Raw genomic sequence first — 6,485 nt, forward strand, 5'->3', positions numbered from 1 at the left:
GCAAATGACACGGGCGGATTTTTAAGTTTAACGTATAGTATTTCTGACGCTTGATATTCTGTAATACGCCAAAACTGAACTGTAACATATATTTGGTTGGTAAGATCGCCTTTAATAACCAAACATTAAGCATTAAACCAATTGAATCGAGGGATTGAAGCAAAAAGAATCAGCTTCTTTATAATAAATCACTAAATAATAGACCATTCTGCTTTCCCCCATATCCACATTATACATTGCACCTCTAAATATTATCTTACTTCTATCAATACAATACCCTAATACTAATATGACAACGAAGTGTTGTAAGATAAAAATCGCTCCTAGATATAATGGAATTCACAGGTCAACGTATACATGTTTGTTTTCGATATACTTTCTGTCGCAGTTAAAGGTACTATTAACAGCTGTTCGCATTTGTGTTGAATGTTTGCGTTCGGATATAAAGATTTGGGTCATATTCTGTCAATCGTAAAATTGCAGCAAGCTTTTAGCATGCCCTTCTCAATGCATCCTTTTTGTTATTGTGAAGAACCATGTATAGCGTGATTTACATGTACAATTTTATAAACCACTGTTAAAAGAAAGAAACTGAAAGTGCACATTAGATTAATTAGCGAGACATGCTATCATGTACTGCTTTTTATTTGGAGAAAAATATGCTTCGTAACGAAGTGTTTACGTGGGATTGGGATTGACAGCAGACATATTTTTCTATATCGTTATAGTTGTTGACTCTTTTTATTAACCCTTTGCATGCTGGGTAAATTGTCGTCTGCTCAAAAATGTCGTCTGGTTTATTCTAAATTTCTTTCAATTTACTTAAAACTTTGGGAATGTATTGACTGAGTGGCAAACAGCTTGGAACCTGACCAGACGCCGAGTTACTCGGTGTCTGGTCTGGTTTCAAGCTGTTTGCAAAGCCTTTAAAATTGCCATCAGCAGCGTAAGGGCTAATTCATCTCTTGCAAAGCCACTTTTTACGACTGATTGTAATGTTATCTTTATTTCAAAACAAAACTGTGTAGGTTGGACAAAGAAAGATGAAAGTATTAATATGCATGCTTGAAATGACGCTTTTTTAATGTTTTGAGCTACCGTGACAGGCAGATACATCAATTGAAATTCAAAATATTGAAAATAATTATCTCAGTCGCTTTTTTCACTAGTGTCAGAAATTTTTAAGCATCCATTATGTCGATAATTATTTGGTACCCGTCTATAGACGTTCCCTTTATTTTTATTTAGGCAAATATTCACGAGTGCACACAATTAAACACAGAGATAAGTCTACAGTTTACATATTTGATTGTTAAAAATACACTATCATGTAAATACACTAAGCAGTTGGTTGCATTTCTAATAACAAAGAGATCGAAATTCACGCACAAATGATCAAATCCCTATCTTAAATAATTTAACCGACATCACGTAAACCTCTTTAATATTGATCAAGGAGTCCAAAGTCCGTTGTAAACGTGATTTGAGTTCAGCAAATTCCATCAAAGGTTGAAAACTAGTTCAACGTTCATGTTTTTTTTCTCCATTATTTTTTCACATAAAGTACTGATCAATACCTGCCTAGTCGATTCTAATTAAGGCATAATAACAATTCTATGTCTTTCCATTTAATTTCTTAAGCACGCATGCTAACGCACACATACACACATGCACGCGCGCACACACACGCACGCACGCGCACACACACGCACGCACGCACGGACGGACGCACGCACACACACACACACACACACACAAGCGTTCGCGGACGCATACACTCACAAGCACATATTCTACCAATCTTTTTGGTCTCTAATGGACCTTCTCAGTAAGTAATGTTAAGAATAATACGATTACTTCCGGTTGTTTATTTGTACATTTCGCAAAGTACGACGAAAAGGATTTTTACATTTTAAAAAAAATCGAACAAGAACGCTGCTCTAACCGGGCGTGTCAAACCCTGCTGGTCGGGAATCAACCGGTTACGGTATATACTTCTCCTGTAATTTCTGTTAACGAAAATACTATCAAGTGCATCTGATTGAGTGTAGAAAGAATCGTATACATGTTTGTAATACCCAAATGAATTGGCTAAAAAACATTATCATTTTATGTACACAGATTATGGATTGCTTTTCAAATAACTCAGTGAACGTAGGAAAAATCCTATCTTTTATAACTTGAATGCAAATATTTTACTTTCTGCTAAAATAGAGAGTCCAAAGTCTACAATAAACGTGACAGGATAGTGTGAGGTCAGCATAGTTTGTTCAAAGTCCATGTACGATAACTAAGACTGTTTGGGGAAACGAAAGCGAAGAAGTTTCACAAATACGGCAAAATCAAAATAGACTTCACCTCACATTCCAAAGTGTAAACATGTCAACGTTGTGCGGTATGCGGCATGTTCTCCTCGGGTGCCCAGAGCGTATAATTCTCACATTTAAGAAGGTGTGTAAGTTGGGTATAAAGTCCAAACTTTATGAGATCAGAAGATTTTAACAAGGTAAACCAAAACAAAATAAGTTTAAAGTCCGAATTAGTGCGAAATTCGTTAGTATCATTAATTTGATTCAAAGTGAATAGTTTCATGTTATTTTCGATTCAACATACATGTATTTACCTTGTATATACGTTACCTAGTTTTCAAGCCCGCCCACCGCAAATATGTCCGCTGAACAGATTCACTTTAAACCTTTTAGAAGAAGTCTGACAACCAAAGATCCATTCTATTATACCTCACTTCTATAGAACATATAGTAAAAACGCCAGGGCAATATTTTCGACTATCACCCCGCACTATCACCCTCTGCCGCACTGTCACCCTCTGACGTCATGAAATTGAAAATACACTACAAATACGCCGCCATGTTGGATTTGTATGTGAAATATTATGATTAATATAAAACTGGCATTGCAACCTTAAAATGCACTAATTATAAGACCTCACTTCTATAGAACATATGAAATTGGCAATACGGTACGAATACGGGATTTACTGATAGTATTTTCCTTAAAGTCTGTATCACCTGAGCGCTTTGTTTACCAGCCGACAATTCTTGCCAAAATGGCAGCAAGATTCGAAGCTGTCAGTGAAAATGGTATTTTTAGTCTTTAAAATACTACAGTTTTTGTTCGGTATAATAAAATAGATATTGACTGCATTGAGGGTGACAGTGCTTCGCCTCGGTCGACAGTATTTACCGCAGGTTGACAATATGCACTGTCACCCACAAGGCAGTCAATATTTATATAATATCATATTACAACCACCAAATTTCATTTAGTTACAACGAGATATCCCAATTTAAGGTAATTAATTAGTTTTATGACGTGAGTTGTTTCGACGCGCGATAGTATTGAGGCATCTTATAGGCATTCGAGCTGAAAACTTGGCATTGTGTTCGTGTCCTAGGAATTGATTGACGCAGGGCTTTGTCCGGCTCTTCGTCTTAGTATTTAGAAAAACACACGTACTAGCTATTACTAACATGGACGTTTATACCACATCATCGGGAGTTCGTAATCAATTAAGATTTTATGTTTAGTCAAAATCCTCCATAAACAGACAGATGATGAAAGGGACCTTTTAAAAATAATATTTTGGAAAAGCTTTTGAATTCCCTTGTGGCTGTTTGCCATTTGAAGATCCCTTTGATTGCATTTGCCTTTCTGAATTGAGATGATATAAATTGGGCGTAATGCAATTTTTGATTTGTTTTCTTCGTTGATTAGATTTTGTCATGGAAACATTCTGATTTCATTATCTAGATAAGTTTTAGGGCTTGTGCTAATAACACATCTGAAGTTTTTACTAAGTTGAATATCACACTGGCCTTAAGAAAGTATATCTATTAACTTCGGAAATACTTTATTGTCATTAATTGTATGTTATAAACATGCTGTTATGTAAAAAAACACTTGCACTCAACTTAAAAGTAAACTATGACAATTTTGGGGTATCTTGAATTAAGAAATGACTTAAGATGTTTTATGAGACCAAGGTTTGTATTCGCAAAACAACTTAAGTTATATCATAACTTAAGTAAATTTCCTTAATGTTTCATAGTCAATCAAAAGAAAACTGTCAGTGTTCTTAGCATGAAAATATGCATTTTGAATCCAATCAAGGCTAATGAGGAATTTTAGATACAATTAAATTATTTTATTAATACAATACAATACAATACAAAACAATACACTAAGAAATTGACTTAAGTTTGGAAATAACTGAACATATTTCATTAGAGGCTTTGGATCTAAACATGCATGATCAGATATTATCTCAATTCATTAGAGATTTCAAAACATATCTATAAGACATAGTGATAAAAGCTTTGCGGTGTCATGTTCCCCGAATGTTCCTCGATTCGCAATACTGATTACAGGCAATATTAGTCCCTTGAATAATCGTGGTAACGAAGAGAACCATGATGTGTTTGATGTAGCCGTTGCAGAACTTCTAAATATAATGATTTTTTATTATTATTCAACGCCATATACGATAACAAGGTACATACAAATAATAGCCTTCAGAATCACTGAATTAAGTACAGCAGCCAATTATATGAAGTAAAATTGATATGTTGTCCATAACTTATCTTTTGGCTACTGCCGTTTGAAACTGAATTGATCGGTTGAAAGTATCAATAAAATATTGACCAATCAATAAACATTTTAGATAACTGTGACCATACCATTGGTTAATACAATTGGCTACAGTAGGTCTTCAGTATATAGTACTCTTTGTTATGTTTCGATATGTAATGTTTATTTGTAATTCATGTCGGAGGGGAGCTTATTGAGCTAAAACTTATTTAAAGAATAAACCGACTTTGAAATAAATAAATAATTGTATGTTGTATCTTGTATTGCTTCAAGTTTTCAGCGAACAGTTAAGGGTTCCGTTTCGTCATTTGTCGACATGTTATTGTATGCCCGGTAACCCCACATATATTGTTGGCGTCATTTGAAAAGTTATTGACCAGCATCAAACATACTATATTTTCATACATTTAATACGAAGCTTCAGAATGGTCACTCGTCTTGAATCTATTTATCCCTTATTGGGTCTTATTTCTTACCATTTATCTTAACAATTCGCAAATATATAGTTCCTAACAAATTTGATGCCAAATATGTTACATGCCCACGTAATGTAACAATCCGAATTATGATTGAGATCTAAAAGACATAAAAAATCACTCTCTGCTATCTGTCTGCACTCACTTACCGCATGAGTAAAATGCTTGATATGCATTGTTTTGCTTTGGAAATTTTCCATCAGCGGGAGGCATGTTAAAAATGGACATTTCTTATCATTTTTAATTGTTTTCACATGGATTTATAAAGAACATATTTTTTTTTATTAATCAAACACTTATTAAGAAGTAGACAAGCATGAATTTATTAAAACAAATCTCATGCTTTGAATTTAAAGGGGGACTATAAAGGTTAATTTTATATATTTTAACATACGACGTTATGAATTATATTCATATCCCCTTTTATATCCTAACCGGGTATTATTTTCATCATTTTCTACTTAGATCGGCATGTTCACCTCTTGGTCAATCCTTATCTAGGAATGGCATATTCAAATCATTTCTGTCGACCTTGAACGGTCGTTGGTCAGCCCAAAAGTACCATGAACTATATGATAAAAAGCCTTTTTTAAACTCTGATCTAGTTACAAGACATTAATTATTAGCTGAAATCAGCAAAGATGTATGTGATCATCATAGACGTGTCAAACACTTTAGCATCGTTCTATTTGTATGCAGTTGTTCATAATTTCAACTTTTTGCTCAAAGACTGTTCATCACAACGATATGCTTAAATTTATCTGCAGTTAATGTGAAATGAGTACCATCAAGTTTCACTTCTATCGATTACAACTTGATATGATATACTTTTTTTCCTGAATGTTCACATTAAATTGGTAAAAACAATTAAACTAAATAATAATGCACAATGATTTGATCCCACTACTGTCGTAAATAGTCATAATTATCTTCCTGCAGTATTGTAAACCAGATACGTCACAGTCATTTGAAAATTGAAAGCAGAGAGAAGTAAGGCCACACCTAACATTCGTTTGCAGTGATCCTAGCATGGTTTTTAAACAGTGAGTCAGTATGCCGGGAATTCCTTATTTTTTTATGTCTTTACATTGAACAGGATTACTAAACTTTAAAACAATAGGCTTGTTACAGCGTTTGAACTACAATACTAATGTATAAGAAGAATGATTCCGAGAAATCAAAGTACAATACCAATGTGAACATAACAGTCATTACGAAACACAGCGTGTATGTGTACACGAAGTTACAGATACATGTACACTTAAAAACTGCGGTTTAGTTTATAGTCGTTTGCAAATTTATATATAGGCTTGCTGATACTCGCGTAAATCAGCCTTTTTTGCTCTCGTATTTATCATTCTTAATTTGTACACTGTAAACACACCTTTATGAGGAAGAGCA

Source organism: Mya arenaria, chromosome 9 (genome assembly GCF_026914265.1).
Source record: "Mya arenaria isolate MELC-2E11 chromosome 9, ASM2691426v1".
NCBI classification, from domain to species: domain Eukaryota; kingdom Metazoa; phylum Mollusca; class Bivalvia; order Myida; family Myidae; genus Mya; species Mya arenaria.